Source organism: Mustela lutreola, chromosome 15 (genome assembly GCF_030435805.1).
Source record: "Mustela lutreola isolate mMusLut2 chromosome 15, mMusLut2.pri, whole genome shotgun sequence".
NCBI lineage: Eukaryota > Metazoa > Chordata > Mammalia > Carnivora > Mustelidae > Mustela > Mustela lutreola.
In genome coordinates this window covers 18,188,304-18,201,409 of record NC_081304.1, presented here as the reverse complement: position 1 = coordinate 18,201,409, position 13,106 = coordinate 18,188,304, and the positions used below count along the sequence as shown (strand labels likewise).

The 13,106-nt window shown below is 41.0% G+C and overlaps 1 non-coding gene across 1 annotated transcript; it reads left to right on the top strand.

The window, feature by feature from the left end:
- The first annotated feature begins 1,393 nt into the window (after window positions 1–1,393).
- On the top strand, window positions 1,394–1,511 carry LOC131817134 (U5 spliceosomal RNA). Its single transcript, XR_009348343.1, has one exon. It is a non-coding gene; the product is annotated as a U5 spliceosomal RNA (small nuclear RNA).
- Window positions 1,512–13,106: the final 11,595 nt, after the last annotated feature.

The following is a 13,106-nucleotide window of genomic DNA, read 5'->3' as shown; positions in this document are numbered from 1 at the left end:
AAAGATGTACATGGATATGATAGTGCATGAACTCATCTCTAGAACTATAATTTCCAACTGTCAGGACAGAAATTAAAACTAAAAATCTTTGAGCACCATTTAATATTTACCACTATCATGTTAAATTATACCCCAGAGTTTCTATTTTGATGTGGGAAGAAAATCAGTTACGGCATGTGCTTCCCATTATGCTCCTGCATGTGTATACACATATACATGGGAGAGAGAGACTGGGGTCTTTGACAACATGGTGGGATTTCTAGGGACTCTTTCTTCTCTCTTTAACCTATTCTATATTGTTTAACCTCTCCACAAGCAGTATTATCTTTGCAAACTGAAAAGAAAAATTTAAGAAGTGAAAATTCACATAAAATGTATATATTTTTTTAAGTTGGGTTTTTTTTTTTGTTTTTTTTTTTTTAGTAACTGCTCCCAGCGTGAGGAATTCCTAAAAATGTTTTCTAATAGAGCACTGGTCAAAGAATATGTCAAAGTCGTGACCCAAGCAACACCCCTTCCCTTAACATTTGACATTTTCCTAAGCCAAAAAGAAAGCTCAAAACAACAAAAAATAAATAATCAAGATGGGGGTGTATGAGGCTGGGAGTACTGGATAAACAGAAACAGTCGAACTCTCCAGGCATGTCTGGACTTTAATATCCAGTTAGGTGACCTGTAGAGCACATCACCATGATCCCTGAAGTCCTTCTGAAGATCATGGAGCATCTCTGACAAGTACAGAACACAGCTTCCCACAGGGGCTAATCAGAAGAAATCCTCCCTTCTCCTCAGTTAGGGAAATGCAAAAACCAAACATAGGACCAGACAAAACCAGACAATGCAAGCTCTCTCCAACTACTGTTTATTTGGGGATTTTATCTGTACAACACCGAACAGCTCCATAATTGGTAGAATTTACTCAACTGACAAAAATAAAGTCAGTATTAGGGATGTCAATAAAATATCAACCCATTAAAAAGTGGAAAAGTAAAAAAAAAAAAAAAAAAAAGTGGAAAAGTTCCAGGGACAATGAAAGAGAGTGAAAACATGGAGAGAGAAGAAGAATGTTCTCCTTTAAAAAAAAAAAAATGGAAAATTTTGGTACCAGTATCTTGGTCTATGTTATTATTATAATACCAAATAACTGACTTTGATTTTCAGTTCAAGAGGTTGTTATTTTTCTTCTAGTAAATATAACTAGGTTTCTTAAGTCAAACAGTTGTTTTTTTGTATTAGATGCACATATATTTGGTGGGGACAAAAAACCCAACAGTTTATAGGAAAGTATGCTGTTTCAGAGCCAGATTCATGGCTGTGTTCTCAGATGGCTTTTGTGAGCATTAATGCAAGGTTCTCACCACTGGTCGGTACTGCATTAGGAAGTATGATCCCCCTACTCTGGTTTCTCTCCAGATCGCATAAATATTTCACCTTTTACTAAAGATTTCCATGGAGAGAAACAATTCTGAGTCTTCAACCCATTTTTTGAGAACTTGCTTAGGGAAAAAAATAAAAAGGATAATCTCCAGCAAATCTAAAAACAAAGACAAAAAAAAAAAAAAAAAACAAACAGTAGAAGACTCCACTCTTAACCATATTGTCCCTACCTATGAAGACTTTAGGTCTATTCTCCATCCCTATTTGACCCAATTCCACTCAGCCTCAAAGCTAGCCACCTCCTCTCCGTGATGCTCCGTGATGCTCCGGCATCACCAGTCCTGTGGTTTGCACTCCTCTGAGTCTCATTTGGACATTTGAGGGTTGGGCCAAATGATTCCCAATGGCACCTCTGGATCAAAAATCCTTTAATTCCATGGTTGTACTAGCTTGAACTTTTCTATATTCTAAACCAGAACAATTTAGAGTTGGAAAGAACTTTGCAGGTTGACTTATCAAACCTGTTATTTTACAGAGAAAAGTGAAGCTTCGCCAAGGTAAAGGCCAGAAGTCTGGAGATCATCTGGAGAAGATCTGGAGAAAACACTAGGCCACCTGATTCCCAGCTTATTTTCTAAGAGACACCCCTGAGAGACTTCCCTCTTGGTGTCCAATATTTAAGATGAGCTCAACTGGAAAAGCCAGGTTTCCCTATGCGAAAGCATTTCTGTCTCTTCCCACTCCCAGCCTAGGGTCTAAATTCAACTCAACAAGAGAATCTGAAGACAACTGTCCAGGGGCGCCTGGGTGACTCAGGGGGTTGAGCCTCTGCCTTCAGCTTAGGTCATGATCTCAAGGTCCTGGGGATCAAGCTCAGCAGGGAGCCTGCTTCCCCCTCTCTCTCTTCCTGCCACTCTGCCTCCTTGTGATCTCTCTTTCTCTCAAATAAATAAATAAAATCTTAAAAAAAAAAATAAAGACAACTGTCCAGAGCAGAGAGTTCTTAGACGAATAGAGATGCAAGACCTCTCCTTAATTTTGACAGTGAACTGTGGTTGAAATAGGGAGCAACACTTCTCAATGAGGCCCCTTTTAATCATGAATATTCACATTATTACAGTGTTCAGGGAATTTGCAACAAACTAGCTTATATTAGAAAGTTAAACAGTCCTTGGGGCGCCTGGGTGGCTCAGTGGATTGGGCCGCTGCCTTCGGCTCAGGCCATGATCTCGGTGTCCTGGGATCGAGCCCCACATCGGGCCCTCTGCTCAGCGGGGAGCCTGCTTCCCCCTCTGTCTCTGCCTGCCTCTCTGCCTACTTGTGATCTCTCTCTCTGTCAAATAAAATAAATAAAATCTTTAAAAAAAAAAAAAAAGAAAGTTAAACAGTCCTTTTTATTTTCAGCAGAACAAGGAAAAAAGGAATGAAGGGCCTGTGGGTGTTTGGGGAATAGGGGAGAAAAAGAAAGAGAGAAAAGGAGGGAGAGAAAAAAAGAGAGGGAGAGAGAAAAGGAGAGAGAGAAACTTGAGACTGGTGCCAGTCTAAGAAATGATGTTATTATTATGGGTGGAAGGGCGCAGGTTAAAGAAGGAAAGCCAGGAAGGGCACTGTTGCCAAGAACTGTTATCAATTAACATTCTGGAAGCCACAGCCATACTTCTCTTCTTTGGGAATCCTATAAAATGAGACCATAAAGATTCATTGAGCCAACAAGACTTCGGTTGCATACTGGTGCGGGTGGTAGAGAATAAGGATACAGGCTCAATGGGCTCCAGACGTCTGCTTCACTGGAGTGGAAAAAACCACCATAATGATTTCCCCAATATATCTGGCAGAACGAGGTGCTGCAGAAGCCAACTAATCTGGCTGAGAGTAGGCACCAGCTCGCAGAGAGAGTGAGAGTTTTAATTCAAGAGGTGTTGCTGAGTTATGAAAGAAAGGGACCAGTCCTCAATTTGCTTACCTCGGTTTAGCTTACCTCTCGATTTGATGGGACAATTAATCCTGGGTTCTCTTATCCTTAAGGCAGGCCCCACGGGTGCCTGGGTGGCTCAGTTGGTCAAGAGTCCAACTCTTTTCTGCTCTCAGTGCAGAGTCTGTTTGAGATTCTCTCTCTCTCCCTCTTCCTCTGCCCCATTCCTGCAGCTAGATAAATAAATAAAATCTTAAAAAAAAAAAAAAAAAAGAGAGAGAGAGAATGGGGCACCTGGTGCTCGGTCAGTTAAGTGTCTGCCCTCAGCTCAGGTCATAATCTCAAGGTCCTGGGATGGAGCCCCATATCAGGCTCCCTGCTCAACTGGGAGCCTGCTTCTCTCTCTCCCTCTGCTCCTTCCCCCACCTCTGCTTGTTCTCTCTCTCAAAGAAGTAGATTAAATAATAAAGAAACAAACAAATAAATAAAAGAAGGAAGTTCCTGTGTATGAAGAAAGAAGCTATTGAGCATTTATCTGTTCCTTTTTGCTGGGTTCATAGTTTCTTGTGCAGTTTTGGAAGGCAAGGACATTTTTGGCCTATCTCTTTATACCCTAAATAATGCATAGATCAAATCCTGTAACTCCAGGGGGCACAGTCAGTTAAGCATCTGACTCTTGGTATCAGCTCAGGTCTTGATCTCAGGGTCATGAATTTAAGCCCTGTGTTGGCCTAAAAAACAAAACAAAACAAAACAAAACAAAACAAAAAACCCCACCAAGTTTCTGTGTGAAATCTTGCAACTCCAAAATACCACTGAGATTTGGGTTATAGGGGTCAAGGACTGAGCCTAAAAGTTAAGCAAAGTTTGGGAACAGAGTAGGGACAAGTTAAAAGTAGGGTCCTCTCCTAGATAGTATGTAGAAGATGACAGTCTAGAACAGGGTTTAGCCAGTATTTTCTGTAAAGGGCCAGATAGTAAATATTTTACACTTTTAGGCCATAGGGTTCTTGCCACAGCTAGTTTTCTGCTGCTATACAGGAATAGCAACCATAGACAATACAAAAATAAATGAGCGTGTCTGTATTTCAATAAAACTTTATTTATGGACAGTGAAACTTATATATCGTATAATTTTCACATGTCCTAGAATATTCTTTTGTAAAATTTTCAACCATTTAAAAATTTAAAACCATTCTTAATGCATGGGCCATCTAAAAACAGGCAGTAGGCCAGATGTAGCCCACAGGCTATAGTTTGCAGACTCACAGTCTAGAATGATGGTGTCTAACAGAAATATGAGAGCTACGAATGTTAACTCAAAATTTTCTAGTAACCCTATGTCAAAACTGAAAAAAAAAAAAAACCCAGGTGAAATTAATCTGAATAATGTATTTTCTTTGACTCAATATATCCAAAATATTTTAATTTCAATGTTGTCAATATAAACATTATGAATGAGATATTTTACTTTTTCTTTTTTTCACACTAAAGTTTTCAAAATCTGGGGTATATTTTACAATTCTAGGATATTGTAATTCATTATAACCATATTCCAAGAGTTCAATAACTATGTATGTCTGGAGGCTATCATTTTGAAGAGTGAAAGTCTAGAATAGTGTTTTCAAATTTTAGCTTACATTAGAATCACTTGGAAGGCTATTAAAATACAGATCTTTCATTCAGTAGGTTTGGGCATGACCCCCGAATTCCATTTCTTTTTTTTTTTTAATTTTTAAAAAAAGATTTTATTTATTTGAATGAGACAGAGAGGAGGAGTAGGGTGGAGGGGCAGAGAGAGAGGAAGCAGTGGGCTCCCCACTGAGCAGGGAGCCTCCATCCCAGGACCCTGGGATCATGACCTGAGCCGAAAGCAGATGCTTAACCCACTGAGCCATCCAGATGCCCCCCAAACTCCATTTCTAACAAGTTCCTAGGTGGTACCGATGTTGTTGATCTGGGACATGCTTTGAGAGCAACTTATCTAGAAACTGAGCAGTAAGAAAAAGTAGAGAAGCAGGGTGCCTGAGTGGCTCAGTTAATTGAGCATCTGCCTTGGGCTCAGGTCATGATCCCAGGGTCCTGAGATCAACTAGAGGCCTGTGTCAGGCTCCCTGCTCAGTGGGGAGCCTGCTTCTCCTTCTGGTTGTGCTGCCCCCTTTGCTTGTGTATCTTGCACTCTCTCTCTAAAATAAATAATAAAAGCAAAAATCTTAAAAGAAAAAATAGAGAAGCAATTAGGAACCAAGAATATGTACAAGCAAGAGATTAAAAAAAAAAGTAAAACAATGAGGTACCATTACACATGTACTAAAATGGCCAAAATTAAAACCACTGACAACACCAAATGGTGTTGAGGATGCTCAGCAACAGGAACTCCTATTCATTGCTGGTGGGAATGCAAAATGGCACAGCCATCTTAGAAGACAGTTTGGCCATTTTTTACAATACTAAACATACTTTTACTGTATAATCCAGCAATCGAGCTCCTTGATTTTTTTTTAAGATTTTATTTATTTATTTGACAGACAGAGATCACAAGTAGGCAGAGAGACAGGCAGAAAGAGAGAGGAGGGGAAGCAGGCTCCCTGCTGAGCAGAGAGCCCGATGAGGGGCTCGATCCCAGAACCCTGAGATCATGACCTGAGCCGAAGGCAAAGGCTTTAACGCACTGAGCCACCCAAGCGCCCCAATCATGCTCCTTTATATTTATTCAAATGAGTTGAAGACTTGTATACACGAAAAGCTGCACGTGAGTGCTTACAGCAGCTTTATCCATAACTTAAAAGCAACCAAGATATCTTCAGTAGATGAAATGTATATACTGTGGCACATCCAGACATGGAATATTACTCGTGCTAAAAAAAATGAGCTCTCAAGCCATGAAAAAATAGGGAGGAAACTAAATGCATATTATTAAGTGAAAGAAGCCTGTCTGAAAAGGCTACTATTAAATGATTCCAAATATATGACATTGTGGAAAAAGCAAAATATGGAGACAGTAAAAACACCAGTGGTCACGAGGGGTTAGGAGAGAGGGAGGAATGAATAAGTCGAACACAGAGTATTTTTAGGGCAGTGAAACTTTTCTGTATGACACTATGATGGTAAATACACAACATTATACATTTGTCAAAACCCACAGAGTACACAACAGTAAGAGTGAATCCTCCTGTAAACTATGGGTTTTGATTGATAATGTTGTGTCAATGTAGGTTCATCAATTGTAACAAATGAACACTATGGTGCAGGACACTGATCATGGAGAAGGCTGTATATGTGTGGGGGCAGGGAGTATATGGGGACTCTATCCTTTGCACTCAATTTTATTGTGAATCTAAATGTGACCTAAAAAATAAAGTCTATTTTTAAAAAGGGGGCGGTGCCTGGGTCGTTCAGTGTGTTAAAGTCTTTGGCTTCGGCTCAGGTCATGATCCCAGAGTCCTGGGGTGGAGCCCCTCATTGGGCTCTCTGCTCAGTAAGGAGCCTGCTCCCTCCTCTCTCTCTGCCTGTCTCTCTGCCTACTTGTGATCTCTGTCTGTCAAATAAATAAATAAAATCTTTAAAGAAAAAAAAAAAAAAGGAGAGCAAGCACCAGATCATCCAGCTAGATAAGTAGTAGGACTCCAGATCAGAGGTAAGGACCCTGAAAGAGGGATAGAACCTTATAACTGGCTAAATCTCACATACTCTGCTCTCCCCGAGCCAGTGAAGTAGCTTCTCCAGGTTTTAACTTTGTAGGTGTCCTGGGGATGGATACCCCATAGAACCCTGCCTGATTAGGAGCCAGCTTAGAACCTAGGCAGATTTTAAAAGTTTTTGCAATGAAAAGAGCTATCTCCAGGCTCTGACAATGTGATAAAGATGAAGAATCCCATTATTTAGTACAAGGATTTATAAAACAACCAAACTCTCAGACTCAACTTATAGGTAGATTCTCTCATAGTATCTTAAGACTGCTCAAATAGAAAATAAGGCAGATAAAAGAATACAGAATTTGGGGCTGGTTAAAGATTGTAACAGTTAGATAAGCTGTGAGTTTTCAGGAAGATTCTATAAATACAGAATTTATTTCCCACCTTAAGGGCATATAATCATCCAATTTGGAAACCATACCTTTCATGAATGTTCTTTTAACTTAATTACTCTTGGGAAGGAAGTTTATGTTTAGTGGTATGTCACAAAACACAAAGCTTGGATAGAACTAAAAAAATGGACCCGTCCATAACTTCTTGAACTCTGTGGCCTAAATTAAAACTCTGGATCTTAATTTCTTTTAAGAAGCTGTTTTCTGGTCCATTGTGTCAGGAGACCCTTCATTATACAGTCTGGGGATCCCTCAAATTCAGGAGAAATTTAAAGGCCCAAAGGAAATTTTAAAAGACATCTTTAAAAGATGTCTTTTCCTGGTGGCGATCTTCTATGAACCTTTTCTAACATCTGGTTCCAATCAAACATTGAGAAATAGAAACTCAGTTTTGGAGGACAGTGAAACAGAGATTCAGAATTTTCATTCTATAGTGAAAGCCCTAGTTCAATGTCAGTTTGTCAGTGTAAATATCAAATATACACTCTATCCTATTCAGGAAATAAAGTTTTACATAGATAAAATCAAAATACAAAAAAGATGACAAGGAACGTTATCTTTGAAGGAATGGAAGAGTTTGCCATAGAAAATGCTCATTAATATTACATTTGATAAATATTAATCAACTCAAGAATCTCCCCACCCCCCTCAAGTAGAAACATTTATTCAGCAAAGGTAAATGCATGAATTTTTCAGGGCCTCATCTCAAGCTAAGTGGGAACCTACAAGTTTCCTGGAACACAAGACAACCAGAAAAGTTAAAGCAGAAACAGGTTTACTTCCTACCTATCTTAAATAAATAAGTAAGCAATCAAGCTGTAAATACAATACTAGAGAACCAGAAAAACACTAATTTGAGTACTGAAAAAAGGGAGTAATTTCAAAGAGCTCTAATAAAGAGCATTTTGTAAGGCTTCTGTCAACCTTTTTAAAAGAAAAAGGTAAGCAATTCAGCCAGGAAAATAGAGTTTTCGGGTGGGGGTGGGAGAGCAGAAAAACTGCAATTCAGGACAAGCAAACTATGGCCAACCACAGGCAAGTCCTGGCAACAAAATGGGAGAGGTCCTTCTACAGAGGTAAAGAGGAAGATTGAAGGGATTTGTTTTTTGTTTTAAAGATTTATTCATTTGTGGGGCGCCTGGGTGGCTCAGTGGGTTAAAGCCTCTGCCTTCGGCTTGGGTCATGGTCCCAGGGTCCTGGGATCGAGCCCTGCATCGGGCTCTCTGCTTAGCAGGGAGCCTGCTTCCCCCTCTCTCTGCCTGCCTCTCTGCCTACTGTGATCTCTGTCTGCAAATAAAATAAATAAAATATTTTTAAAAAATAAAGATTTATTCATTTGAGAGAGAGAGAGCGCGCGCGAGGCAGGGGGAGGGGCAGTTGGATGGGGAGAAGCAGGCTTCCCGCTAGGCAGGGAGCCCTACATGGGGCTCAACCCCAGGACCCCAGATCATGACTTGAGCCAAAGTCAGTCAACTGACTGAGCCACACCGGCACCCAGCTGGGAGGTATATATATATATATATATATATATATATATATATATTTTTTTTTTTTTTAAGATTATTTATTTATTTATTTGACAGAGAGGGATGACAAGCAGGCAGAGAGGCAGGCAGAGAGAGAGGAGGAAGCAGGCTCCCTGCTGAGCAGAGAGCCCGATGCGATGCGGGACTCCATCCGAGGACCCTGAGATCATGACCTGAGCCAAAGCAGTGGCTTAACCCACTGAGCCACCCAGGTGCCCCAGGGAGGTATATTTTGAACAAAAGTTCATTGGAGGAAAAAGTGAGTTTGAAGTGGTGGTGGCCTTTCATTGGCTGCAGGTGAGGGCAGCTTGCTGTTACTGGTCTGAGAGGAAATCTTCCTTCTTGCTGGAGGAGGCAAGCCAGGAGGAGTGGGAGTACAGGTGTGAAAGCCTTCCCTTCCTATTTTCCCAACTCCAATTTTGAGTTAAATTTCCTTAATACATTTTCACTCTTCCAACAACCTATGAGAGGTAGAGAACCCATATATGGAAGCCCAGTAAATTTCAGAAGGTATAATTAAGATAATTGGATCCCTCAAGTCAGAGAAGCCTATAAAGAATTTAATGGCTTGAACTGAGTAGGTTTGCAGCCCATTTAAATTGTTGGACCCCTAGTCCATTAGGAAACTGGAAAAACAATTCATTTAACATAAATGTGAGCATATACAATAATCCCGCAGTGATTTAATTATATACTGACATGGAATGATATGATTGATTTCTATGAAGAATTAATTCAGAGTTCTCTCTGGCATTGAGACTTTGCCCCGAAACACTTTGAACTTTTGGAAATACGTATTTTATTTGCACTTGAAGTTTTAGTTGAAATCCTATTCCTTTTATCACACAAAACACTTTTGGGGGGCAGGCTGATTTTTTTCAATGGAACTGATTATTTTTGTTACAAAACAATATGTTTAAGCATGTGTAAAAGTATAAAAATGGTTTCACTAATGTAACTGAAGAGTACCACATTGTACATTGTCTTCCAGAGTTGCAAACCAAAAACAAAAAAACCTAACCTTATATATTTTGGAGAAAAGTGCATTCTGCACTAATTCTTAAGAATGGAATAGGTTTTAAATTGTTCCTAGTTATATAAAAGAATGCTCTTTTTTAAAAGAGTTTAGTTAATTTGAGAGAGCACACGCTGGGGGAGAAAAGGAGGGAGAAGCAGATTCCCTGCTGAGCATGTCCTGAGCTGAAAGCAGAGGCTAATAAACCAACTCAGCCATCCGGATGCCCCTCAAAGAATATTCCTAACTATTTTTAAAAATCCAATCATAGGGGTGCCTGGGTGGCTCGGTTGTTGGGCGTCCGTCTTTAGCTCTGGTCATGGTCCCAGGGTCTTGGACTCAAGCCCCATATGGGGCTCTCTGATCAGCGGGAGGCCTGCTTCATCCTCTCCCACTGCCCCTGCTTGTGTTCCCTCTCTTGCTGTGTCTCTCTCTGTTACATAAATAAAATATCTTAGAAATATATACTGGGGCGCCTGGGTGGCTCAGTGGGTTAAGCCTCTGCCTTTCGATCAGGTCATGATCTCAGGGTCCTGGAATGGAGCGCCAATCAGGCTCTCTGCTTAGCAGGGAGCCTGCTTCCCTCCCTCTCTCTGCCTGCCTCTCTGTCTACTGGTGATCTGTCAAATAAATAAATAAAATCTTTAAAAAATATATATATATGCACAAATGGCCAATAAATGTATGAAGAGATGCTTCAAATCATTAGTTATAGGGAAATACAAATCAAAAGCACAGTGAGACACTGCATCATACTTTCTATAATGGCTACTATTCAAAAAGAAAAGGAAAACAAAAAGTGGAGAAATTGGAACCAGGATGCATTGCTGATGGGGCTATAAATGGTGCAGCTGCTGTGGAAAGTTTGGTGTTCCTCAAAATGTTAAAAAGAATTACCATTTGAGGGGCGCCTGGGTGGCTCGGTGGGTTAAAGCCTCTGCCTTCGGCTCAGGTCATGATCCCAGGGTCCTGGGATCGAGCCCCATATCGGGCTCTCTGTTCAGCGGGGAACCTGCTTTCCTCTTCTCTCTCTGCCTGCCTCTCTGCCTACTTGTGATCTCTGTCCGTCAAATAAATAAATAAAATAAATAAAATCTTTAAAAAAAAAAAAAGAATTACCATTTGACCCATTCCCATCTAAGGCATATACCCAAAAGAATTAAAAAAAAAAAGACATCAGATACATGTACACTGATATTCAGAGCAGCATTATTCACAATAGTGAAAAAGTTAAAACATACCAAGTGTCCACCAACTGATAAATGGATAACAAAATGTGGTATACAAGTACAGTGAAATATGATTCAGCCAAGAAAAGGAATGACTTTTTGACACATGCAACAATACTGATCAACCTTAACGATGTTAATGAATAAGACAGCCACAATGGGACAAATATTTTATGATTCCACTTACGTGAGGTACCTAGAATAGGCAAAATTCTAGTAACAGAAATTAGAATTGAGGTTATCAGTGGATGGGGGAGAGGCAATAGGGAGTTATTGTTTATTGAGTACAGAGCTTCTGTTTGAGATAATGAAAATCAACAGCGGTGATGGCTGCATAACCCCACTGAACTGCAAACTCGAAAATGACTAAAACGGTAAATTATATGTGTATCTTACTATAACAAAAAAGATACATAAGAGGACTCATACTTTTTCAAAATTCTTTTGGGCACAATGGGGGAGGGAAGGGAGTTAGAGCTCCGTCAAGCAAGGGGAGAATGAGCTCCACATCAGCAACTTTAAGGGTAAGGTAGGGAAAGAAATTTAATTGATACGGCCACCTCACCTGGTCAGCTTTCTTTCTTTCTTTTTTTTTTTTTTAAGATTTTATTTATTTATTTGACAGAGAGAGATCACAAGTAGACAGAGAGGCAGGCAGAGAGAGAGGAGGAAGCAGGCTCCCTGCTGAGCAGAGAGCCTGACACGGGACTCGATTCCAGGACCCTGGGATCATGACCTGAGCCGAAGGCAGCGGCTTAACCCACTGAGCTACCCAGGCGCCCCCTGGTCAGCTTTCTTAAATCATATCTAGGCAGGCATCCAAAATAACTCCCGCAACAGAATGGACCAATAAAACTTGTCCCCCTATATTATCTCCATTAGCTTTTTTTTTTTTTTTTTTAAGATTTTATTTATTTATTTGACAGACAGAGATCACAAGTAGGCAGAGAGGCAGGCAGAGAGAGAAAGCAGGCTCCCTACAGAGCAGAGAGCCCGATGCGGGGCTCGATCCCAGGAACTGGCATCATGACCTGAGCCGAAGGCAGAGGCTTTAACCCACTGAGCCACCCAGGCGCCCCTCCATTTGCTTTTGAATTAAAACATCTTCCAGGATGCCTGGGTGGCTCAGGTCATGATTTCAGAGGCTTGGGATCGAGTTCCACATCCGGCTCCTCGCTCAGCAGGGAGCCTGCTTCTCTCTCCGCCTCCGCCTGCTTGTGCGCGTGCTCTCTCTCTAATAAATAAATAAAATAAAAAATCTTCCACTTCATTGAGCGCTTCTCAAGTTTTGATTTTAAACAAACACCTTATAGGCTTTTGCAGGGTTTATGATTCTCATCTTCAATATTTCAACGCCCACAACACTTAGCGTTTCTCTATCATATCTCCAAATGGGACTGCCCATGTAAATGGCGTCTGTGGTGCAAGTTGGCGTGAACTCTGTTCAAGAGTTACATTAACACCAAAACGCCTTCACCCTCGTTGTGGCCTCGGGCCTAGAACAGAGCGCGGCTCTCTCTCGGAAAGGGGGTTGTCCCAACAACACGCAACTCCTTAATGGGGTTCCTCACCTTCAGAAAATGAGCACGCCTATTATTCTCTTGGCCGCTCCAAAGGATTCTGGGAGTTAGGGGAGGGACTAAAGGACAAAAATGAAATACGTAAAGTGCACAGCGATAGGTGAAGGATTATCAACCAGTTGCTGAGCGAATTCTCATATCTTCCTACCACCTACATCACTTCTCCTATCCGGTAGGCCCGCGCTCCTTCCTCACCTTCTACGCCCGCCCCTTTCCTGCCCCACTAGCCAATCATCGGACTGCTGTTTGCTAGTCAGGGCCAATCTCGAACAGGTTTACTTTGAGCGGGAAAGACTCTGAAGCTGCGGAAGAACGAAGTCAGCTAACGGCCCCCTCTTGGCTTTCTCTCTGGGTGGGTGGGTGGGTGGGGGTAACAGGCC